Source organism: Aphelocoma coerulescens, chromosome 5 (genome assembly GCF_041296385.1).
Source record: "Aphelocoma coerulescens isolate FSJ_1873_10779 chromosome 5, UR_Acoe_1.0, whole genome shotgun sequence".
In the NCBI taxonomy this organism is placed as follows: Eukaryota; Metazoa; Chordata; class Aves; order Passeriformes; family Corvidae; genus Aphelocoma; species Aphelocoma coerulescens.
In genome coordinates, this window is record NC_091019.1 from 47,680,827 (window position 1) to 47,706,390 (window position 25,564).

The 25,564-nt window shown below is 38.6% G+C and overlaps 1 long non-coding RNA gene across 2 annotated transcripts in view; it reads left to right on the plus strand.

Moving 5' to 3' along the window:
* Nucleotides 1-758: 758 nt before the first annotated feature.
* LOC138111746 (uncharacterized) overlaps nt 759-25,564 on the plus strand; it is a 44,096-nt gene continuing 19,290 nt past the window's right edge. Inside the window, exons 1-6 of one of the 2 annotated variants that reach the window (XR_011151434.1) lie at nt 759-880; nt 1,035-1,151; nt 1,930-2,154; nt 4,213-4,418; nt 8,822-8,921; nt 9,769-11,515. This is a non-coding gene — a long non-coding RNA (uncharacterized lncRNA). Of the gene's footprint in view, nt 881-1,034; nt 1,152-1,929; nt 2,155-4,212; nt 4,419-8,821; nt 8,922-9,768; nt 11,516-25,564 lie in introns of those variants that run through there. The other variant, XR_011151435.1, reaches the window with a different exon arrangement.

Here is a 25,564-nt window from a genome sequence, read left to right on the forward strand (position 1 = left end):
AGCTGAAGTAACCTCCTTTGTTCTGCTGGTTCAGTTTAGGGACTACATAAGGCATCAGGCATCAGTCTGGCTGGAGATGCAGCCAGAGTCAGTTCAGAGTCCCAGCAATCAGGGAAGTCCATGGTTAGGTGACAGGTCCAGGGTCAAGTTGTAGCAAATCAGGATCAGGCCCAGTGAGGCCCAGAGCTCAGTCATGGCAGGGACATGGGAATGGGCCAGGGAGGCAAGACAGGGACAGGACAGACCACTCACTGTCCCTCCTAAATACCACTTCTTACCTTCCAGGGCAGAGCTGTACTCACTGCTGGAATGTGCAGTTCTTGTTCTGAATTTATTGGTTAAATACAATCATAATATGTGTCTCATACTTATCCCTCATCAAATGTTGAAAAGCTAAGGTGGATGCAGCCCTCCTCTGACCGAGCAGCCATGACCTTGCAGTACATTAACGTACTGTGTTTACACCATTAATTTAGCTTTAACTGCCTTGCATTTGATTTGCATTTCCAGATTGCTTCTTTGCTTTGTGCTTCTTTGGCTCTCACTGCAATTCTGTCATTGGACAAATGAAGTAAAGTGGTTAATGACATTTAAATTAATTAAAACAATCAATTAATTAAATTAATCAATTTAAATTAATTAAGTCAATTAGTAAAATGAATTCCAGGAACTCAGATTCTGCCACCTGCTTTAATTCTGTGTCCTTGGTCCCAGGGCACATTGTGCTGGACTGTTGGATAGGTACCCAGAGGAAGTCCCCTAGGGCAGAGGTGGGATGTGCTGATCACCAAATGCCTGTAGACACTGTGATGTGCCCCAAGTGCCTTGTTTAGTGTATATTTCTCAACCCTATTCTCCAGTTACAGAAATCAACCAAGGGGTAAGCAGGGCCTGGTTTTACTTTTCTTAAATACTAAATGCTAAGACTACCGAGAGATCGTTACTGCATGCTGATTTGTTGAGTGTCTCCTGCTGTGTTGGTGTCATGGGGTCTGTTTAGATGGGTCCTCATTTGTTACCAAATTTCTGCTTAGGCTTTAAGTGATCCTTTTGGTGCCAGCACAGCTCTAAGGATGTTTAGTGAGTTTGAAGAGTAAACTGCACAAGTGCAAGGAAAACTCCTAAGAGATGCCATACAGTGGCCTCTGAAGGTAAGGTGAATTGAAAACATTTTGAAATTGGACTGCTCCAGTTCTAAAAGAATTTAAAATATGAAAGTTTTCCTGATACTTCTGTTTAAACAGAGGTGAGGAATGTAACAAAAAGGCTGCTTGACATAAGAGGCTGTAAATTTGTACAGAAAATATTAAGAAGTGAAAGTCAGTTACATGCTGGAACTAGTCACTGAATTTGTGCAGAATATAAGGCATTTGTTTGAACATTTTGCAAAGTCCTAATTAGTGTAACTTGTATGTACACCCTAAATATTGTCTTATTAAGAATTTTGTACACAAAGTAAGCTGTAATCTCAGTAGCTATGGTTCAGAGCAGATGGAAAAGAGATGTTGAAGGCAAGGGAAAGAGGTAAAAACAGATAATGTTATTATCTACATCACTGGGTCAAGGAAGTTTTAAAAGGCTTTAAGTACAGATTGCAAATTTGCAGACTAAATATAGATCTAAGATGTACTTTCTGAAGCACACAGGACTAATATGTTCAAACATCTGGGTGTTCGAATATCCTGCCAATACATTAATGCCCTGGGGCACATAGAGTCTCTCCAATTCATGTCCAAGGCGATGGTTTAAAGAGAGGATGAATGAAGGCAGCACTTCATTATCCCTTTAGAGACTGCTGTTTTATAATGATACAGCTGTAACTGATGATCACATGCAGAATTTTTGAATCAAGAAGTAATCCCAGATCTTTTAAATCCTGGTCCAGAGTCCTGATCTTTTCTCATATAGGTATTTTTTTCTTGCGTTTAGGTTCTTGTACTCTGCGTTAAAGTTATCATCTTATAAACCTGAGGGATTTCAAAGTACAATGTGAACATATTCCAACAAATTCTTGAAGCATATAGCACAAAACTACAGAATTAAGTGGTTACTTTTTTCCAAGAGATATACAGAGCTCACACAGCATAACAGACAAGCCTGGAAAACACCAAGGGTCTGAATAGAATACAGGAGCTGCCAAAAGCCACAGACAAAGTAAGCCAGAAAGGATGATGTGTCCTGGGGAGGTCTGAGCCTGTAAGAGAAACAGCATAACTTCTGACACCGTTTGAGTAGAAATGAAGGGCATTGAAAGGAGGTGGATCTTGTCTCCCCTGAGATCTTCAGAGCAATTAGAGAAAGGGGATGATCAGGAGTTGTGTTTAAAGATAAAAGACAGTAAGGATGCCTAAGACTTTGAGTGTAGGATTAATTATCTGGATATTGATTCAGGTAACAAGTATGCAAAAGCTAATGTATGCTTGTAAAAAATACTTCTAAGGGTTGCTGCCATAAAGAAACACATAAAAACTGATGTAATATGAGGCAATAGGGGATGCTGAATTACTGTACCCAGTATTTTTCAATTACATTTAATACTTAGTTTTCACTCCTAAACTGGTGAAATTCTCTTTCATTTGTGTGTAAGGACAGACCAAACACCTCAAGTTTTGTCAGTGTTATTTGATAAACACAGACTTAACTTCCGTGTTTGTACTGCAGTGATGCATATATTAGTTAAGTATACAGAGGGGAAGAAAACAGTAAATGACTTTGTTTTAATCCAGTCCCTGCAATTAAGTAAGATACAAACAAAGAGGAGCTAAGACATCTGGAAAGAGGTGAGGTAATGACAGGGCATGAGTCATGGTGTCTGAAGCAGCAGTGCAAAAGATTTTTGGTGAGAGCAGACTGGGGGCTGCCAAAGATGCCTTTTGGGAGCTGAGCCAATCAGCTCTGGGGAAGGAAAGTAGAAAAATACTTGGGAGTGACAGCCATGATGAAAACTATGGAGGTGGATAGTGAAGTCTCATGCTATGTCTAAAGTAAAAGTGGTATACAGACACTTTGGATCCCAACATCGTGTTTGAAGCAGAGGTAACACTTGATAAGTGGTAATGCTTCTACAGCTTTCTTGTTATAAGAAGGTTGTTCTCAAAACCTCTTTTGTGTACAACTTGTACTTCCAGGTGAGAGAATTTATGCTTTTTGTCTTAACAGCTTTCTTTCTACCTTTATTCTCATTGTTCACTCTTACTATTACTGAACTCTGACTTGTGTAGCCACCATAACCCGCTCCATAGATGTGCTATCGTGTTTTGATGCTTTCTATCAGTGAAATGCTTTTGCTCTGGAAGTGAACCATTTACCAGTAATGCCAACTTCTTCCTGCCATAACTCTCTTGCTTTCAAAAGGAAGCCAGCTTTGACACCATTATTATGTAGCATTTTCTTATGTTTTATCTGCATTCCAAACAATTTCTTCTTGTGGAGTATAATTTAGTCCTAGTTGATGAAAAATCACTGTATACATTTAGAATCACAAGGAACAAACCCTTGGGAAGCTGATTATGAACCAAAATACGCTTTGAATTGCAAGACCTAGTCACTGATAGAACTAGTTTTTGAGTAGGTGTGAAGTGATAAGGCACTAACTACAACCACTCAAGTGGCTAAAGGAGTTCCTGCTCTTTTTGGTGCTCTTATGCAGCACTATGTTGTCCCTTCTTTGTGCCAGCACAGCAATTAGTGGGGTTACAGCACTGTGTTCTGGATTCAGTCCCTCTTTACCAAAAAAAGGAGAAAGGTTCATTTTAAGCTGAATTACTCCAAAACTCAGTTTGTGCTGTGGCTTACAAGACGTCTCTATAAACAAAATTGAAGAGTAGGGAAGAATTTTAGCTTTCCCCACCATCAAAGTTGCAGTTTAAGCATATCCTGACAAGGATAAGGTTCTATTGTGTAATTTATATGCCTTACTAAAGCTTTTGTAGTTTCAAATGTTGCATTGCCTTGAAGTACCTAATGGGCTATGACACAAAATTGATTTCTGTGAAAATAGCATTGGCTGTTAAGTGTTCATACAACACTATCACATACTGCTTCTTCTATGAAATCCAACACAGAATATTTAAAGTGAGATTGATGTTAGAAGAATAGCAAGAGAGATGATGCTTCTTCAAGAAAACTAACATACTGGTATGTGATGGTTATTTCAACTTAACCTATGCCTTACCTTATGAATATGGCACTGGACGCTGTCTTCCCATGCAGGAGAAAGGGATCACGACTGTACATCAAATCTTAAGCATTTCCCGAGAGAGAAATGAGGTCCTGGATTAAACAACAAACCCCATTCCCATACACAATAAAATACAGAGATGCAGCAGAACTTCTGGGTCTTTAAGATCTTCCTCTAGCAAGTACCCTACTTTCATGTGAAGGATGTTCTGTTGCGCAGAAAGAAATTAAAACAAAAGGTAGGTAGGCATGGGTCATTGGAGGGGTGGGGGAGTGGGGAATAAAGGATTGTGGTGTTCTCTAGACATAAATATCTGCTAATGTAGCTGTGCATGTTATTATGGGCTGCAGTAATACCCATTGGCTGACCCCAGGTTTCTCATGTACCTAGAAGAGAATGTAGTATGGGTCTTTCAGCAGATGTTGCAGTATCCCTGCATCATAGGACTCTGTCCTTTCATTCATAATCTTCCTTTCTTGATCTTATCACCTTTGAATTCAAAGGGTTGCATGACTGAGGCTTCTACCACATACAAACATGCATAAACAGAAATATGATCTGAAAACACTAGTCTAGTAGGGCTGGAAACTGTCTCCCTACCTCCAGCTTAGAATCATTAAGGTTGGTAAAAACTTCTAAGATTACCAAATCCAACCAGGGCCAAAAAGTCCAACTTGGCTTTACATCTTTTTTCAGTGGAGAGAGAGGTCAGAAAAGGTGTTAAAAGGAGAAAGTACATATATACAGGGCCAGATTCAAAGCTGGCACAGATCAAATTAATTTGTGTCAATTTACCTGAAGTTTTAGGCAGAAAGGTTATAGATGTCAGTGCAGAAGATGGTCAGGCACTATGGATTGAGGTCGCTTCTTCCCCCAACACCACATTTGTGTGTGGAATTAACAAGACACATCAGGACAACTAAAGAAACATAATCTGTGACCTACTCCCTTTAACTGGTACTCTGGTGTGATGAGCTCATTAAGAGTAAATCTGCTAACGCTTGTTTCATGTTGGCAGAAGTGTGTGGTGTATGCTCTCATCTCAACAGGAGATCAAGAGATATCCAGCTCTGATACGACCTATTATTGCTAAATAGCACATTTGTGTAGTTACTTGTATTTCATGAAAATGCTTGATGCACATCAAAGGAAACCTTTTGAACCCAAAGCTCATTAATTGTTTTAGGTCATCAAATTTTCAGGCAGGCTTCTGTACAGTCCAGTTCTTAGCACTCTCCTGACAACAGTCTAATGATTATGGATGTTATTTGTACTTCTCTTTTGGGGCAAAGGCCCAAATCTTGATGCCTGTCTTTCTCCCTTGGCATTAACTAAATTTGCAGCAATTAGATCCCAATCTTTTGAAGCACTGAGAGCCCTTAACTCTGCTGATTATAGCAGACTTGGCATCCTGACCAGAAAGGCCACTATGCCAGTGGAAATAAGCAGAAGATCTTGGCATAAAACTGCTTCCATGTAGTCATTTTCCCAGATGTCTGTGTACAGCTTCTGTTCCTAAATGAAAACCATTTAATATGTTTCCTTTGACTCAGAAGCAGATTAACAATTATGCTTAAATTTCATTTGGGAACGAGTTACTTTCATCATAGGCGTAGATTTATTTTTTCTATCAAAGTCTTAGTACAGAGAATTGGTCAGCTTCCACTTGGGAATAGTTCAGGCCTTTTGTACTTGGACTTAGGTATGCCTGTGTTTCCTGCTTCAATGTATCCAGCCTCAGCAATGCCCAGTGATTTCACCACCAAGCAGTAATCAAATGGTAATGAAGTTTAATGGAGTTACATATGAGCATTTGCATTAGGTTTATTTTTTGATGGCAGTTCTGTGATAGACACATTGGTGACATAGACTATGGGAGAGATGGTCATAAAACCCTTTCTAGATAAGGAATTTCAGAGCCTTTACATGAAGAGTTACAAATCATAGGTGCACTGGCAGACTGGAACAAACAGCAAACCATTGCCATTCTTGCATATAACAAAGCTGTGTATGATGTAAGGAGGACTTTTATGTCCATAAAATGGCATGGCTGTAATCAGTGGGGTTCCATAGAAATCTTTATTACAGCTTAGACAAAAAAAGCGGGGTAACTGATCTTTGTCATCTTGTCCCTCCTCACGAGATCCATCTAGTGCTCTTAAATGTGGAGTGGGTTTACCCTTTCCTGCCCTGTTCTGTCACTTGACCAAAAGGTTGTAGTCAGAGAGAAAGTCTACTTGGGAAAATTAAAAATACTTAGAATTTTAAAAATACAGTCAGCTAATGACTAGCATTTATGGTGAGAAAGGATACAGGATTTAGGCAGTAGGAGAGGCCTTCTATTTGGAAGAATAATGGAAAGCAAAGGACTGGAAAAATGACTGGGAAATCTGGAAACATTGGACTGGAAACATTAGTTAGTTCTGCTTTGAATTAGGTATCTTTTTGGTGTCCCTTTCAGACCTATTTTCGATCATTACTGTAATTTTTTCCACTACATGACACAGCTCAGGAGATTTCAGCAAGTCCAAAACTGCTGGAAGAATGAGAAGATTCAGCCTCTCGGAGAAGTCACTGCATTGACATTTCTGTCCCTAAGACCAAGCACACAGTCATATCGAGTAATGACCCATATAATTTGTGGCTGCATTTGTTGCTGGGTATGCTGTCAGGGCTGCCTCTGGAGCAAGCCAGAACAAATTCCCAGGGCACACCACTCCAGGGTGCACTTGGATGTTGTTCACATAAGCTCCAGTCTCTGCAGCTTCCATCTAATCCGTCTGCTCTCATAGAGGTATTACATGGCTGATTGCCAGCAGGCCAGATGACACTGAATACTTTCCTAGAAGAATCAGCATCAGCTTCTGCAATGATAGGAGAAGTTTCTAAGCACTCTGAGCACAGGCCAGGTTTTAGCAGCCTCTAAGACAGTAGAGGTGCAAAATGTCAGATCTGGGAAGTTCTCTGGGACAGATCAGGGGAGATAGCCTCAGGTTTATCATGTATTGGTGCTAAATCAATTTGCCTATATTCACATTTTCTATATGTTAAAGAACACTTACCTATATTTGGAAGAGATCCCTCATAGTGACTTGGAGATTACTCAGTCAATATTTGATCCAATATTTGTTAACCAAAACAGACTGACTTTCACTGACCTCCTCAAATGTTCTCCAGCAAAACCTGGAAATTCTTTCAGTTGCTGTTTCTAAAGTAAAAATTTAGTTGGGTCAAAGAGCTTTGTGTTTTTACCTAAAATGACAAGAAAAAGAAAATACCTTTTCTATCTTTGCAGTTCAGCTTGTTCTATCTGACACCTGGTGGAGGACCTTATGTCAGTCTGCTTTGGCAAGTTTCAAGTTCAATAAACACATCCTTAACACACCATTTGGGCTAGAGTAGATAGAGATATAGTTAACACTCTCTTTTCCATACATGGCATACAGTATAATTTCCAAAGACACGTTTAAAGTCCTAAAGACCATTGATACAGCCTTTTGTTTAGACATTAAAATTGTGCCTGAAGGGAGAGGATAATTGTTCTATCTGAAACTGCAAATGTCATGAAATAAAGGGATAACTTAGTGGAAATGTAACTAAATGTATGTACATCAGAGAATTTATAAATAAAGCTCCCTGTATTTAGAATAGACCAAAACAATGATAACGATTCTTAAAACACCCCTATCCTTAAGATTTCTATTAGGTTATGAATATGTTAATCACTCTCTTAATTAGAGTTCTACTTAATGATAGATTTTTCAGTCCTTATGCCTTTTGAAATAATCAATTACATTTGTTTTCATTCTTTCAGCTACTGGAGAAAGAAAACTGTTTTGAAAATTTTTAATGCTGTGAACGGCAAAAAGGGACAAAGAATTGAGAGATAAGATTAAATGTTCCCTGGACTTAACCTATGAAAACTAACAGGAACTATTGATGACTGTGTGTGTGGTATTGAAAACATGATCCAAGGGAGCAGTGTCAGTGTGACAGACAGAGTAATGATCAAACAAAAAAGAGCCTTTCTTCTACTTCTTTTTCCAAGTGGACCTGCCAGGTCTCAGACTGTTCACCTGCACCCTCAGTCTCCTGTGGAATCCCGGATCAGGGCTGGAGAGGAGTAGCTCCTGGGCATGCTTTGTGCCCTGGTAGGCTGTTAGCTCTTATCAGCTTGGTTTCTTCTTGTGTGTCTCCTCTTCATTATGTCCCCTATTGTGATCCAGAGAGCCTGGGCAACATGAAACAGACATTGGTTTTGCAGGATTCAGTCTTGTTACAGATGGGTAGAGACACACCATCCAGTTTTGAAAGCATTATAACCCTCTAGCAGATTCTGTTTCTATTGAGGTTGGGTCTGTGATACCACAGGAGGCAGGGTTACTGTGATTGGTTCTCTTTCTGCTGACTACTAATGGGAACAGTCAAGGGTCAAGTGTGCTGAGGCAGCACAATGAACAATGCGCTAACAGCGATTGCAGTCATTCATTGAGCACTGCAGACCACAGATGTCAACCTCCACTATTCAAGCTAAAAAAGTTTTGTGTCGGATTTGTCAGCATGTTATCAATCCTGGCAAGTCATCTGTGTGAGATAATTGCATACACTGAATTTGCAGTAATTATTTTTCATCTTTTTCAGCCCAGTCACCACAGGCCTGCAAAACCCTTACCTTGAAGTGACAGCATCTAATCAACCTTCTGAAGCCGCGCTCTTCATGCTGACTTGTGACTCTTACATGGTAAGAGTGAGGCTACTGAACCTATGATTTCTAAAGATCTAATAGAGGCAAGTTCTGCAGAGATAGGGTATTTTATCAGATCAGTGATGAAGTTGGCAAAAGCAGAGAAGCTTTCTGAGTTCCCAGTCCCTTCCTTAGATAGTTAAAAATGTATCTTCTTCACCCAAGGAAGCATTCCCTTCTTTTCCTGGCAAGTGCTCTTAACAAGTTACCTAAACTCCTTCTTTGTTGTAGAGTTTTCCCTTTATTCTTTGGTGGAGGTATCATTGTCTGCCACTGACAGCCTCTTTTCAACTGACATTCCAAAGACTTTCAGCCATCTGTTCCAGACCTTTCTGCTTTGGACTGAGTTTGTACTTGAATTTTTACATTTACATACATACATGTGAAAAAAGCACAGTTTATATTTTCCTTTTCTCTGACTTAAAAATTGCAAATGATAAAATTCACTTAGACACAAGACAGTTTTTCCAAAGAAAATGGTAGACCTCTGGGCTCATTCCACCTCTGCCCAAAATAGCATTATAGGAAAATCAAAAGCGCATGTACTTTAAAAAGCCATCCGCACTTAAAAGTTTATCAATGGCTCTTTTGAAAATTTTTGGTCTTCCCTTCTTTTTCCAAATTGTTACCACAGAACAATCAAATATCTCTCTATTTATACATTTTATCTTAGCATTTTCATCCCAGTTGAGCTGATCCACAAAAAGGGCTTGAACAAACTCTCAGTTCTTTTTCTTTAGAAGTTTGTAAATAATTTTGGTAGGTGTCTGTTTAAAACCGAATTGTCTTTGATGACCTAAGCTAAATTTACCTCTGAAATCTAAGTTTTCTCATTTGTTCACAGGAATGCACTTTGGTTAGCAAGGTAAAGTGTTATTATTAATTCTGTACTGAAGTGCAAACACCATCTCACAAATGAAAAATCTTCAAGTGGCCCAGCAGAAGACTGGGAGCTGCCTTTTTATAACATTTATTCACTTCAGTCTTTGGAGACTAAGAGAAGTTTGTGACCCAGCGATAGTATTATTACTGTGATAAGGAGACTTAAAAATGATTCAGGTACTGTAATCTGCTAATCAGTCTTACAGAGGCTTTAGTACTGTTCAGAACAGAAAAAGACCAGTTGAACATCAAGTGCATAATGTTGCTCTTTGGAAACAGTGGAAGTGATCACTAGTAAGAAAAGGCATCTGGCAGCATGTTATTCATAAAGCTGGCTTATGATGAAAACTCAGTATGACTCTACAATCATATTATTCCTTATCTTCTGGGCTCCCTGAGTTGGCTGGTGATATTTCTCAAGAAGCTCAAGCTGTTATTTCCATTCTGCTTGTTGCAGCCTGAAAAGCATTTGGAGTGCAAGTTTAGAAGTAGTAGAAAGGAGACTGGGTTGCTGGGCACAGATGGCACTGGTAATAAAGCAAAGCAGCTGTCAATATTGTCTCAGAATAAGTTATTAATGATTAGCACTCCAGTTTGATATGTTGACAAGACCAAGCTTGCAGTTTGGAGTGTGCTAATTTCCGTGCCAGACCAATATGGCTGAAAGCAGAGAAGAGCCACGAGCCTCTAAGGCTTTCTGGTTGCTGACACTTACTGCTTTTTTACTGAGGAGCTGCAGTCATTTTCTGCAATGCCTCATTATATGAGCTCGTAAGTATTTGGAAATGGTACAAAAAAAAAGCAGACAGTAGAACATCTTTCAGTTGGAACAAGCAACTCCTGAAGCATTTTGAACCTTGCCCTTTGCTCATGCTGAGATCAGCATCCATCTGTAAGTATGTTATTTAAACAGGTCAGACAAGAGTCTTCTGTCATAAAATGATGGGCTCTGTCAATAGCTTTTCATTCTTTTGAAGTACCAAGTGTGGGATTTTCGCAGAAGCAGGATATTGAACTAGGTGGACCACTAGTGAGACACAGCTTACCTCTTCCTCACGACCTCATTTATCGATTGAATGAGGATGGCTTTTTATTTGCATCCTTCTCACTCAACAATGATACCTATACGCTACCCTGGAAATGTGTTTACTGCAAAATATTTACTGCAACTTGTCTTATTAGCTTGAATTCCAACCTCTGTGAGCAGTAAAATGTGATGTACTGTGCATGGCTACAGACTGAATGTCTCAAAGGGGTGCTGTGAAAATGAATGCCTCTATTGCACGCCTGTGATGAGCACCTGCCAGACTGTGTTAAAAATAAGGAAGTGACAGTGAGGTGACTATATCATATGTCCGTCTGAAAAACTGTGAAATAAATGGAAGCGAAAAAGGAAAATACACAGTCTTTCAAAAAAGGGAGACAAAATATACTTTTAAAATTTTTAACCAAATAGCTTTAGTTGAAATGCTTCATGTATATGTCTTCTTCACATTTTTGCATTTCTTTCTCTAAAAAGTATCAAAGGTAAACCCAGCTCTCTTTGAGTAAGAAATTTTACATATATGTTTCTTTAAGATTATTTAAGTGGACATGAAAGACTTTACAATATTAAGTTTGCTTCTGAAAGGGAGATTTAGAAAATCTAACATTAAAGCAAATATACTGCAGTGCAAAATCAAATGCTGGCAAAAAGTCCAATTATATTATAGTAATTCATTTGCCCTTAAGCAACAAACCTAGTAAAACTCAGAGGAAGCAGAAATTTTGTATAATAAATTCTGTCTTCTTGAAACAACTCCATATTTCTGTCCAAAAATCATTATATCATAGTATTCTACTTTTTCAACAAGGATGTCAGACTTCCTGGTCAAGACTTCCCTTTCTGGTTATTGCGGTTTTAGTTGCAGTTCTCCATTCTTTGACATTTCTCCAACTCTCAGAAGTGGTTAGCAATTGACATTTATGGTTTAGAAAGCACTTGATTATGGTAAGACTTGGGTTGTGGAGACTGGCCCCCTTCTAGGGATTCAGCTGGTGAATGTAGCTTCCAAGAGCTGCTGCAAATAGACCTAGAAGTGAGGGCTGCCATATTTTTCTCTTGGAAGTTTCTTTTAGCTGAGACTTTAGTGCTGCCTCTGCCCATGCCACTCCACAACTGTGTAGCAACTATGACTCTGATTAATCTCCCACCTCTGTGATTCTGACCTGGACCTGCTGGTTTGGCTTCCTGGCTTGGCCTTGAACCTGCCTTCCTGCTGCAGATTTGCTTGGTGGTCACTGTGCTGTATCTGACCCTGATCACTCTTGATCACTGTCTCTTCAGAATTGAAATCACTGCTCTGCATCCTGCCCTCTTGCTGTTTAGGATACTGCTCCCACATACTTTATTATCACACCTGACTGCTGGCTCACCTTTCCTTGTGCAGCATCTGGTCCTTGCTGCTCACTGAAAAGTCTTGAGTACTGAAAGCTGTCCAGGTCAGTTAATTTAGGAATGTTATTCTTGAACAAATCTTGCCTTTGTTGTAGATGATAAACATGATACCCTGTCACTCTAATGTCAGGATGGAACTAGCTCAGTTTTCCCATCAGTATGTACAGTATCACCTGCATCTGGACAGAGACCCAGGTAGATGGCTTAAACTCATGCTTTAAAACCATGGCATGTGTATACTAGTAGTCATGGATTTTTATTCACAGTCTTGTCTTTTGAGGGTGTTTGGCACATTTCTGTGGCCACTCTGTGTAGAAAGATTGGAGACTGAGATGAGATGATTGATTTGAGAAGAGTATTATCCTCCTTGTAAATGGGTATTTCTGACTTACTGCTCTGAGCAAGTTTATTCTGGTGTATAAGCAGTTGTTTGATTTCATCTGCAGATGAGTGGTATGTAATGCACTGAAGGAAGTGGGTTACATTCTGGGTGTCCTATGAAATGGGGACAAGGTGAACATACTTTTTCGTGGGTGTGAGAAATGCATTGTAGGATCTTGCATTTCTTGCTTAGGCACAGTCGGACACTGTTTTGTGTGGGTGTGCAGAAATTTGTTTCTGAGCATTCTGAAAAGGAAGAGGGAAATTTGGAGAGGAGAAAAGAAAATTTGAAAAAGAGATTCATGTTATGATCTTCCAGGATAGCTTATAGTTTGACCTTCTACATATCTTCCCAGATAGGATTGTATAGGACTTATGATTATATCTACCTAACAAGAAGTTTCTTCAAAGAAGTAATCTATTTGATAGAGCATGGCTTTGGTGGGTAGAGATTGTCTTTAGGCTGGTGTGTGCACTGTGCCTTTCTCTGCACAAGTGCACTGCTGTCTTTGGAATATTCTCTTCTATGATTCTCTGATTCTGCTTTCTTCCAACGTAGCCCTCTCTGTGGTGTTACTTATTTTTGATTCTTAAACATCTTATATGGTCATTTCACAGTTATTTTGAAGAAGATTGCACTACCTTCCTCTGTATAGAGAGAATAACTTCCACCTTACTTTGATTGTTTATTCCTGAGAACATTAGCTCAGAGGTGGTCGGGTTAGTTAGAATGGATAGACTGTTCTGTGTACCTTAAAACCTTAAAAATTGACATTTTCTTAGAAATAGAAAAAAATACAGTACAATAGTAAAATATATACCTCCACAGATGACATAGAAAAGTACCACCAAAAGGTGCTGAATTAAAAAATCAGGAAGGTTCTTTCTCTGGGTTGATAGTGGTTCTGATGATTTGGGGAAGAGATATTTCAAGTCTGATAACTCGTAACACACAGATGCAATGAAATTCAAGATGCTTTTGATGAAACATTAGAATCAGAGAAATGTTCTTTGGTAAAAACATGCATTTTCACTTAGAAACTTAGATGGCTGGATAACAGTTCGATTTGGAAAAGTGCTCCTGAGTACAGGGCGAATTTTTGTGGGCAGCAGGAAAAAGGAAATCATGTTCAAGACTTATTGGTACTTGTTTCCAACCAAGAAGTTAATTCATTTTGAAACTTAGTGACTTCCTAAAGTATCGGTTTATTTTATACTCAGACTCAAACACATTATTGTATTGGAGATGTTCTACACTGTGGGAAAGATATAAGAAGAAGAGACAAACATCTTCAATATCATGGCTTTGTAACGAGGGAGTTAACCTGAGCTAAACAGGACAACCTGATGGAGGTCTGATACAAATTAATCATTAAACAAAATGTGAACAAATGGCTAAAATTATATCTTTGTCAGCTCAGAAAATCTCAGCTTTTCTTTCTGGAGAAAATTTTGAAGATCTTCAGGAAAATATGGAATTATAAGTTTAATTTAAAAATTCTTATGAAATTTTGTGGTGTGGGAAAACGGTCTTTTCAATGGAGGCCAGACAGTGACAAGGACTAGATTCTTCCTGTTATAGTGGACGTAATATCCGGCCCCTGGAGTTTCAGTCTTGTTTTCCTATTATTATCATCTCTTAAATCCTACTGAACATATCAATCTCCTTGCTAATTCCCTATTCATACCATTAGATGCTCTTTATCATTAATGAGTTTATCTATTTCAATACTGACATTGATTGAGCTCTTAATTATGTATTACCTGTTGATGTAGCATTGAATCAAATTCTGAGAGTAAAATAAAATAATTTGGCAAATAAAAAAGCAAGAGACACTTAAAATTGGGAGAGGCTAGACATGGAACATATGTATTCATAACACTTGCAAATTCAGTGTGTTATGAGGCCACTTTAGCTAAAACTTTTCAGAACAAGTCTCCTGGATTTTTAAATTTGCTTTAGTTGTTCTGCTCTAGCTTTAGGAGTTCAATATACTTATGCATCTCTTATCTGACCATTAGGTTTATTTTTTAAGTTGAAGACATTCTGTTTCTATCCATCAATGTGACTCTCCAGCATTTGATACTTTGGTTTTATTCTGTCCCACGCTTTTCCTGACTACATCCTTTTCTACCATATGCATAACAGCAAAATATTACAGGAATTTCCTGCCAATATTCAGTCAGTTTTTGAATGAACTCACTTTTCACATGCTCACCTACTTGCATGGCTTTCAGGGAATATCCTAAAGATTCATGTCATGAAGGAACTGGGGTATTACATGCAAAACATGTAAAAAGCTTTAGAAGAAAATTAATGTTAATTTTTTTAATGCAAGTCTTTGATCCAGAAGTATGTAAGTATTTATCCAGTCTGGGAATAAAGACCTCATGAAGCTTATCAGAAGAATTAGATAGTCAGCCGTCCAATAAGCCCCAGCTTAACCCCCTTCATGTGTGAATAACCCTAAATTCAAAAATCTATCAAACCACTCTGGTACTTTTCTGATTTGTAGCTATGGCAAATACTAAAACACTCACAGTAAACTACTTGGCCCAGTTTAAGGAGCTTGAAAGATCTGCAGTTATTGATCACACAAATGTTTTTTTAACAGATTCAATAAAGCTGTGACTTCATGGTCACTGCTTTCTGTTAGCTGGAGGGGTTTGGAGTAAAGGACGCATTTCCATGTGTTTTTTTAGATTTACCTGTGAAGAGGCCCAACAATACAAAAGACAGAACACAGAAATAGGTTTCACTGTTGAAATAAATGGAGGAAAGAAGGCCATATCTACATGTCTCATTGACATCAAGGTCACATTGCCCATGTCATTGTCTTATTGAAGCAGCAATGTACAAAATGGAGAAAAACCACGTGCCAGGGTCTTAATCAAGGAAGAGTCAGTGGCAGAAAAGATGGAGAACACGTTTCTTAGGCTTAGGACATTATCAAAGCTTTATTTTGTATTGTGTAGCTTTACAAATGATGTTTGCTGCTTCTAATTGTACAAGACATTGTCTTGCAAATAACTGCCAAAGATGATTTGCTTAAACGAGAAATGTCAGAGACCTCAGCACTTAACATTATCCTAAAATACAGTCCTGGTTTCCTATAAATGCATAGCATATTCCCAGCTGTGGCTGTTCTCCACTGACATGGGTTCATTGAGACATGAACCCATGTGGAGGACGGCTGTTGCTCCCTTTAGCCTCATCAGCACTGCACAGAGCAGTGTCCTACACACTCTGTATTGAGAAGAGAGGCTCCAGATGCCCAGATAATACCCTGGCTGCAGTCACCTTACACTCTGACTGACTCCAAGTACAGGAAAGACAGGGGTTCATCAAATAGATAGGCTATGGGAGAAATTCCATAGTGCTCCCCAGAGGATCCAGTAACAGCATGAGGAATTACTGAGAAGTATTGACCTATCTTGTATGAATGGCCTCATTTCCACTTATTTTTTCCCTCAGGAACTGACAGGTACAGTAACAAAAATTACACAATAAATGAGACAGACAGGCTGCTGAGGCTGTTATTTTTTCTTCAGACCATAGTCCCTATTCCTTGAGTTAATTCATTGGAAGGAAAAGGCCCTTGTGACACTGTTCTGAAACCAGATCTCATAATCTGTTATAAAAAATTACTTTCCTGAGCCTTTGTGAAAGTAGTAAGTATTTGATTCAATTTGCTTGATTCTGATGCATATATAATTTTATACTTTATTTGAATATTTATGGGGTTATATCATGAAACAATGTGTCATATTACTAGATTCTTATAAATAACGTAAAGAAGGATTACACAAAGTGATAAAATCACAATGATTTTTCCTGCAACTTCATAAAGCTCGTGCAATTGCCAGGAGATGGGAGAACACAAGGTATGCTATACCTGGTGGACTCTACTAGCATGTATTTATCTTCACAATACTCCTGTAAATTAATTCAATAGTTATGTACATATTTTATAGACCAATAAAAGAGAAAATTAGATGAAGTGAACAATGAAGTCAATAGACAAGCCAGGGGCATTGGCTTCCAGTGTTAAGCCTTTAACTTTCTTATGTAACTAGGCAAGCTCAGGTTAGTTAGTGAATAATTAGTGAAAAGTTTTATTATTTTTAATTGAATTATGGTCTAATTAATGTAACCTAGAGTTTATTTGATATCAAGATAAAATTTCTACTCTAACATCACCACTGAGTTTAAGATGACCAGTACCTGAGGGTTTAGTAGATTAAAATAATCCTCTTTTTCTTCACCTGACCTTCTTTTAAGTCCATAGAAACTTAGTTTCTCCAGGAACACAAGTCCCTTAGCTGGGAGGCTAAGCAGAACATTTGTTCTTCACACTAATTTTTGAGAGCTTATTTTATTAGTTACATTTTCTGCAAGATCTCTGTTAATTATCTCTTGAGGTAATGATTTGGCAAAGGTTAATGACTTGCCTCATATAGGAAAATTTGCAATTTAGTTCTACTTTTAAATGAAGGTGTTGATTCCTGTGGGCAAAAAAACCTTTATGTCTCAACTGAACTTTAAATGGAATATTGTGAAGGCTGAGAGTTCTGCACTGCATTTGGAATGCTTGGAACCTTGACACAAGTTTTCTATGTTACACAATACTGTATGCAGCTCTGGGCAGCACAGACAGTCTTACATGTCTACCATGATACTGCAAGATAGTTATGAATACATCTTACTTTGATATGTGCCTTACCAAAAAAAAACCCCAAAACTAGAGGAATTTAATGAAAGGAGAATAATAATAATAAAATAATTAAAAATCCCCAAATGAACCAAAAGAAACCAAAAAGCTATTTACTTTTCATGAGAATTCACAGAATTTCACTTGCTATTCATGGACATAATCACATCTCAATTCCTCCTGTTATGTTCTGGTTTCCAGTATTTCAGGGGAAGTCAAAATTAAAGAAAACAAACCTTTATTATAAATAATGATAAAAGAAACAGTACATCACCTTTGCTTGTTGTAAATCTTCGATTTTCAACAAACCTTCATTTAGATCTGAGCTATTTAAGGCTCTATTTACTTCAGCATGGTATCTGAGCACTAAATAGAGTATTGCATTTTTGGTTCCAGGAGGGTGATCAGAAAGTGCATATTTTACATGATGAAATGAGTCACCTAGCTTTCCTTCCCCTCATCTTCTACTGCAAATATACTGATTCTTCTCTGCCTTATTGATTTTTTGCCTATATCATATCCTCTCTCCCTTTGACATCCTGAAGGAGAAAATAAAACAATCAGGTAAAAAAAGCTAAGAAAATTCAGTATGTTCTCATGCTTCATACACAATTCTTGGTGACCATTTTACACATATTATCCAACACCAAAGACAGCCAGAGGTCAAATTGATATTTAAACAGACATTCTAAATGGAAATGAGCTGCAAGTTATTTAAACACGCTCCCTGCATGCAAATTTCACTCTCTGTAACAAGAATAGAGAAGGAGCCTAAAAACAAAACCTGTAAATATTGTTCTTCTGAATACTTGAATGCAAATCCGGTACATAGATACTTCATTATCTCTTGTCCATCTGTCTCACAATTAATAAAACAGGGGTATTTCCTTACAACATGTGTCCATTCTGAGTTTCTGAAGTGATGGCACTTACACCTTTCCTCAAAATGCTAATTCCTTAGCCCCATACATAGCAAGTTTTTACACTCTTCCGGTCTCATTTAGTTTTGCTTTGCTTAATATAACTTTTTATTTGTAGTCTGTAAAGGAGTCCTTATCCCAACACATTTAGTGTTTATTATTGATGCTTATGTACAGTCTCTCGTCAGTTTCAGTTGCCATATGGCTGACAACTCTATGACCAGTACCTGTTACCCTTTCCATCATGGCCATATGGGCCTTTCTGCCACTGGCAGGTTAACATTCAGGTCCTTCTGTTCTTAGTGTGCTGGCTGTCTGACACTTCTCTGACCTAAGGGATATTTTTTCTTGAAGATGGGGTCCTGAAATAGAAGTATCCCCTGAAAACATGCTCTGCATGTCTGAACATAATCTTCTGTCACTGTTATTGCCCCTTTTGTGCCTGCTTTCCAAAAATACTTTAATAGACAAACTTGCCAGCAGAGATGTTACAGGCATCCTCCTAGGAACAAACACATGCCATGTGTTTGCTGTAGCCTATCAAATCTGAACAGCACAGCTGGAATTTCAAATAGCAAATCCTTACAGATAAGTAATTGTGGATGAGCCACTATATTTAACTTGGAAATAAGTTTGAATAGCAAATTAATTCCACAAAGTCATGATCTGCTTGTTAAGTCAGAAATGGGGAAAAAGAGGACTTGTCAGCATATTCTTTGGAGTATTTTTGCCTGTGACTGATATATAATAAAACAGTTCCAAGAATCCTAACACCAATACTGGTTCATTCATCATCCTTAAATCAGTCTCTCTATATGTTTAGTTTTCATCTTTGCCTAGGTTCTCTTTGTTCTTTCATGTCTTTGTGTTAGGCAGTCCAGGGCTAAATACTGTATCCTCAATGCAATCACTAAAACAGCAGAGAAAGAAGCTAATAACTCCTTGCTCTATAATGCAAAATTTCTGCATATGTGTCCTTTTCTTTCCTACATTCCTGTTTTTCATTTCAGCTGCAGACTCTATTCAGCGGCAGCAAATAGAGACAGAGCCTAATATGGGAGAATATATTCCAAATCATTAGGGGCTCATTTTCAGCTCTTCTGTGAAATTTATAGCAGCTCTCCACCTTCAGAAGGTAGTTTAGGATCTGTTTTCATTGAAGACTCTCTCATTACTCAGTAGTATAATGAGAAGCTTTCTCAGCCAGTCAGAGACCAGGAAAAAGGTTTGAACAAACAAGCTAGGAATTTTCCTTGTTCTTGAATGTATCCGATTTTCTAAGCTGCCTTTGTTAGGATATTTTCTAAAGGCACAAATGGAGAGAATGAACATATTTAAATACAAGTCCATCACTATCACAGGTTTTCTTTGATCAAAGTTTCCCACATCCTTTTTAGATAGAAATCAGAATTTGAGTTCAAGTAATACAAAATTGATTTCCCGAAGCAGGCGGAATGGAACTAAACATGTCGTGAGGCAGGAAATGGCTACTGTGCAACTCATTAACAGATAAGAATGGATTTGTTGCACATAAGAGAAAAAATTAATCAAGCTGTAAAAATTATAAATTATTGACTCAATCTAGAACTCCTGCTCTTATGAAAAACCTAGGTACAGAGTAGGGGATAAGACTGGAAGGAGAACAAGGTAAAGACTGAGCTACCACCCAGATCTAGAAAATGATTTTGAAGTACTCCTTTCAGTGTGTAGCATTTTTCACAGGTGGAGACACTTGGAATGGAATGGAATTCAGGTTCTTTGTAAAAGGCATAGGAAAACCTGAAGATTTTCAAGTGGCTTTCTGTGAAAAGTTTTATTTTCCCTGTTACACTCTGGAATGAAATCAATTTTATAGCAAATTAGGGTCGCTTTGACAGATCTAGACAAAGACCTCTTTCTATCTTATGAAGCATCTCACCATATTTAACTTATCAGTCATAACACTAACAATTCCTAATTAATTAACAATTCCACTGAAAACACTGCACTGAAAGAAATCAATGACTACACATACAAACTTTGCTAATTATTGCTGAAGACTTTTCCTAAGATCTGTCAGAAAAAGCATCTCATGGAATCTTTCAACAGTTTAAGTGATTGTAGAACATCCATAAATTTTGTGAAATGCAGCTTTTCTCTACTGCTCTAACAGTGTCCCTGCCCAGCTCCGTGGGGTCCCGCGTGCCCCCACAGCCGCACGGGTGGGTTCAGTGCTACAGTCGGCAGCAGAGAGCTGAGAAGGGCATTTGGGTGCGTTCTGCCAGCAGCATTTACTGCTGCTACACCGCCGAAGGGTGCAGAGGCAAACAGGAACGTGATCCCAAAACTCAGCTTTATCCGGGGGTGGGGAAAAGGCAGCACCAGGGAACGGGGACCAATGGGGAAGCTCCGGGGGAGTGGCGAGGGGCAGAGGCTGGCAGGCAACCCGGGAATCCAAACGGGGGTAGATGAACATAACAGACCAATGCGGCCTGGGAGGAGCCTTCTGGTCACCCTAATGTAAAGTGGTTCTTGTGGCACTAGGGACTTGTCTTACTGAAAACTCTCTGTCCCTTGTAATGTATGTTCACAGGCCACCACACTGCTCTCTGTACCCAAATCCTTCGGACAGAGTAATTAAATCTGTATCTGTCATGTGGTATAATTAATTAATTCGGTATAGAGAACAGTGGTACAGTGCTGATTAATTTGTATTTTAGGTGCATATATTTCTTATTTTCAGCTCACCTAAGAAATACATTAATCAGTCAGACAGGACTGGTTTTAAATAAAGATATCATAGTTACTTCTGTTCCTTCCCCATTTACTAAATTTAGTGTTGCCATCCTTATAGAATCTGTTTGCTATCCACTATTTTGTGTTTAACGCTTTAATTTTATGCTTAGTGTTTTAGCATAAAATTTATTTTTTCAGATATCAATGTCCAGAATAAGATTAAGGCAACAAAATGAAATTTAAGATCCTACAATGAAGCTCAAGCTTGCAGTGCTGAAAACCCCATTCAACTGCCCTTTAATTTCACAAGTCTCTGAACTCCCTAAGTATTCTGTTTCTCAATTACTGAGGCATCTGATGTTGCTCTCTTTATGCATACAAGGTGCATTGGTCATGAGTGAAAGGGACAGATTGAAAGGAAGGCTATTCAGGCTTCAGGAGGTAAGCATCACTTTAGGGTTTGACTTTGATGGGCATTCTCAGGCATGCTTACAGAAACACAACAAGAATTCTCAGAGATACAGTTTTCACACCAAATGAGAGAAGAACTGACCTTTGAATGGCTGCCCTGTTTGGTGTTTGACCATACTAAGCATCCAGGACTCCAAATTCAATGTTTAGAGAGACAGGTACTTAAAATGAAGTTCTGGATTTCCAATGGGAACCATACCTCTAACAGAGGAAAAACTGGAATAACTTTAACACCATTGTCCCTTTTTTTTGGTCTGTCAGAAGAATATTCAAATTTGGGTATTCAGAAAAGCAAAGATACATACCTGAACTACTAGCCCATATCTCCTAGAATGAAAAGGTACAGGGTAAATATAGGAGTTTCATCCTCAAGTTTCATCAGACTTCCCTTTAGCTTTTGATTCCTAAATTTTTCAGCCACTCTGATTTTGTTTTTCTCAGTTATGCTCACATTTGTTATTTCCAATTTTAGTTTAGATTTTGAAGTGTTTCATCAGTAATATGTCCAAATTCTGGGAAAAACTGTATGCTCATGAAAGAGGAGAGAGGTAGGGAACTTTTCTATGTAGCCACAGAACTTCATTTTTACATAAGCTGTAAATCTAGAATATTCTGAAAAATAGCTATCACTTTCTCCTCTGTCCTCATCCCATATCAGTTCCTTTTAAGAGAAATCATCAGCTTGTGCCCCTCAGTGACTGCTGTATTTCAAAGTGAAAAGTACAACAGGTAGTTCGACTGTGAGGATGAAGTGAGGGGAAGACAGTCGTAACGTGAAACAGCAACTTCAAAGCTTTTATGATCAAAACATCACAGTGCTTTAGCTCTCTATAACTTTAGAAATCTAAATAAAATACCAATTTGTTTTCAATGTTGCAAAAGGCTAAAATTAACCAAATCGTGGATGATTTGGAACTTTGGCTCTGAGAAGCATCAAAAAGTCTGACTCTTTGAGAGACAGTATAATTGACAATAAGACTGTTTTAGAAGTTGCCAGAGGGACATGGCTTAGGAACTGACACAACTCTGCTTCCAGATGGTAGTGGCCAGGGTTAAAAAAAAAAAAGGCACCATATGAAGTGAAAAAAAAAAATCAGTAGTCCAACAGGGGCTTCTCACCAAGAGTCTTTGATACAGTTTCCCTCTAGCTACTGTCTGTGGACTGAAGATGTCAGCCTCTTTAATCCCACCAGGAGATGGAATCAGACACAAGCCTGTAGACTGCTCCACATAGAATATTTTGGGTTGGAAGGGACCTTTTAGAAGTCTTCTATACCAGGCTGCCCATAGCCTTATCCAACATGACCTAGAATGTTGTCAAGGATGAGATGTCTACCACCTCTCAGCAACCTGTGCCAGTTTTTTATCACCCTCATCAGAATAAAGTAGTTCCTTACAGCCAGTCTAAATCTGCCCCCTTTTAGTTTAAACCATTACACCTTATCCTACCTCAACAGGCCCTGCTAAAAAACTTGTTCCTGGCTTTCTTATAGGCTCCCTTTAGGTACAGAAAAGCTTCAATAAGATGTCTCTGAAGCCTTCTTTTCTCCAGGGTGAACAACCCCAACTCCCTCAGTCTTTTCTCATAGGAGAGGAAAGCCCTCTGCTAATTTTATCCTCCTCTCCTCTGGACCTGCTCCAACAGGTCCATGTCTTTCCTGTGCTAAGGATCTGAGAGCTGGATGCAGTGGGATGGTCTTAATCTGGACGTCAGGGAGGCAACAAACTTCCCTAAGAGGAGAGTCTGGCTGGAACATGGAACAAAGGAATAAGGAGGAAGTAATCCCATACTTTTTCAGGGCTACAAAAATATAGTAAGAGGGGAAAAAAGTCACTTATCTCTTGAGGCCCACAAGGCACAGACCTACCATCAGGCAACACCCAATATCTGACACTGACCTAAAAATGGCTGTGTGCTGAAAGAAGCAAAGAGACTCCTATATAGGCTTTCTCTCTCTCCCTGTGGGAAGGTGCATATTATCAAGATGGATTTTTATAGTGTTTCCTTGAGGTGGTTTGAAGTCTTCAGATGCCTGTCTTCTCCCCTGTACCTGTAAGGATGGAGACATTCTTAGAACAGAAATTTATTGAGACTGAGAAGGTAGAAATTGCTTATTCTGGTTCATTTGTTTCTAAAAATAGATATTAAAAGATTCAAATACCTCATCTGGGATTTTCAGAGGAAAAGGTTTCCATGTTACTTCTTAAATGCTTATTCCACTTGTAAAAGTCAATTTTAATTATAGTAAAGTACCAAAAAATGATAACTTGCAATTACCAAACTGAAATATTTTGGAAGAGAAAATACTTTGTAATCAGCATTTTTCTGGATTGAAATCCCTCTTCCTACTCACTTCTAATTTTATGTAAGAGGTAATTACTCTCATCAATGCAGAAAATTTATTTAGTCTAACTTACACATAAGTTCATTTTTCATCAGCGTTCTGCAGCCTGGCTACATTTTCCACCCAAAACTGTAAGTCAAGTGTAGCCTGGTGCAGCTTGTCTCTTGCACACAGTGAAGCCATGAGTAAGATGCTTCCCTGATGTGAGGCAACATGAGCAAGTGCCAATGAATATGTTCCTCAGTGAATGTGATGCATTGGTCATGTCTTTTCTAGTCAGGTTTATCCTTGTATTACTCTGATGTAATCCCTTTTGAGAAGTGCCTTTAGAAGTGTAAACAGTACCTCTTGCATACAGGTCTTTATCCATTCTTTCTCCATTAATACTGAACAGTTCAGAGGTTGCCATGAGTTGGCAATTTAGACTGAAAGACGGCCTGGCCTGCCCTGTAGGTTCTTCCTCCTGTTCTCCTTAACCCCAGGACTGCAATCTCAGGACCCTGGTGTGTGCTGGACAGCTTTACAAAACACGAGAAAGAAGGCAGAAAAAGGTGAGATTTTGAAGACCTGCTTACTCCCTTTCCTCCCATACCTTTCTTGAATTTGGATTTGAATAACAGTCAAAAAGCTTTAATCCAACAGTTCTTTCACTGATTTCCTATGATCTAATAACCAAGGAAGATATATGTGCTGGAAGGAGTCAGCCACCTGACATCCCCTTTGGTCATGGAATCTCAGCTTTCCTAGTAATAAATTATCACTTTTAATAGTGAATGAGTTTGCAAACAGCCTTCAGAAATTAGTCCATGTCAGCAGTCATTAAGTGGTTTGTGTCCCCAGACACATCTTCCCAAGACCCGTTGCTGGCCAGGGGAGAGGCTTGGTGCTTTTTCATGCTAGCATAGTGATGAAGAATAGCCTGAAGGAAGAGAAGTTAGAGCTAAGAACAGCCAGAAGCCTAATTCCTGTTGCTACAGCAAGTGTAATTATAAATACTTAAAATAGTTTCTGAATGGTTCATGAAACTTAATGAAACATTGGTTTGCTATCTAAGTCACAAGTTCTGATCATCACCATTACCGCAGAGTGGCTGTCAGAAATTAATTGATGGCCAGACTATCTCTCCTAATTGACAGGCATGAATGAAGGGATGGAGTCATTCTCGTAAATACCCCAACCTTAGCAGGGGAACTTGGAATTGTCACAGCCACGTCTAAATGTGGAAGTGGTTTGCATCCCTAGGAATCTAAAGAAAATAGTGGTAAAGTGGATTAGACTTTACACAAACTCTGCTCTATCCCCAACCTACTGATTCACTGAGGACTTAAATGCCAGAGAAATGACCAGACTTGACAAACTGAAATCTTACTCATTCCTATCAGCCATTCCCTGCAGGAGACAAAACTCCTGCTTCCAAAATTAGATTTTAAGAGCTTATTAGAGATTCAGCAAAACTGATAATTAGACTGAGTAGCTCCACTGCTGTCATTCATTTCCTACTAATCAGAGATGAGGGTATGATGAGGGATTTTTATGCTATGCAACTCCGGATTTTGTACGACTATGTTATAGTATTTGGCAAAATAAAGTGCCTTGCTGTTGCTCTGTCTGCTTTGGACTTGTCCCGGGATGCCCTTGTAACGAAAAAGACTTTGCAGGTTTTCTGGCTGTAAATTATTTCTGTGAATACTTATGTACCATCATGTTCAATCTATTCAGCTAATCAGTGCCAGCACATATATCTCATTAAATAGTTCAAACTCAGCCTCTCTGAATC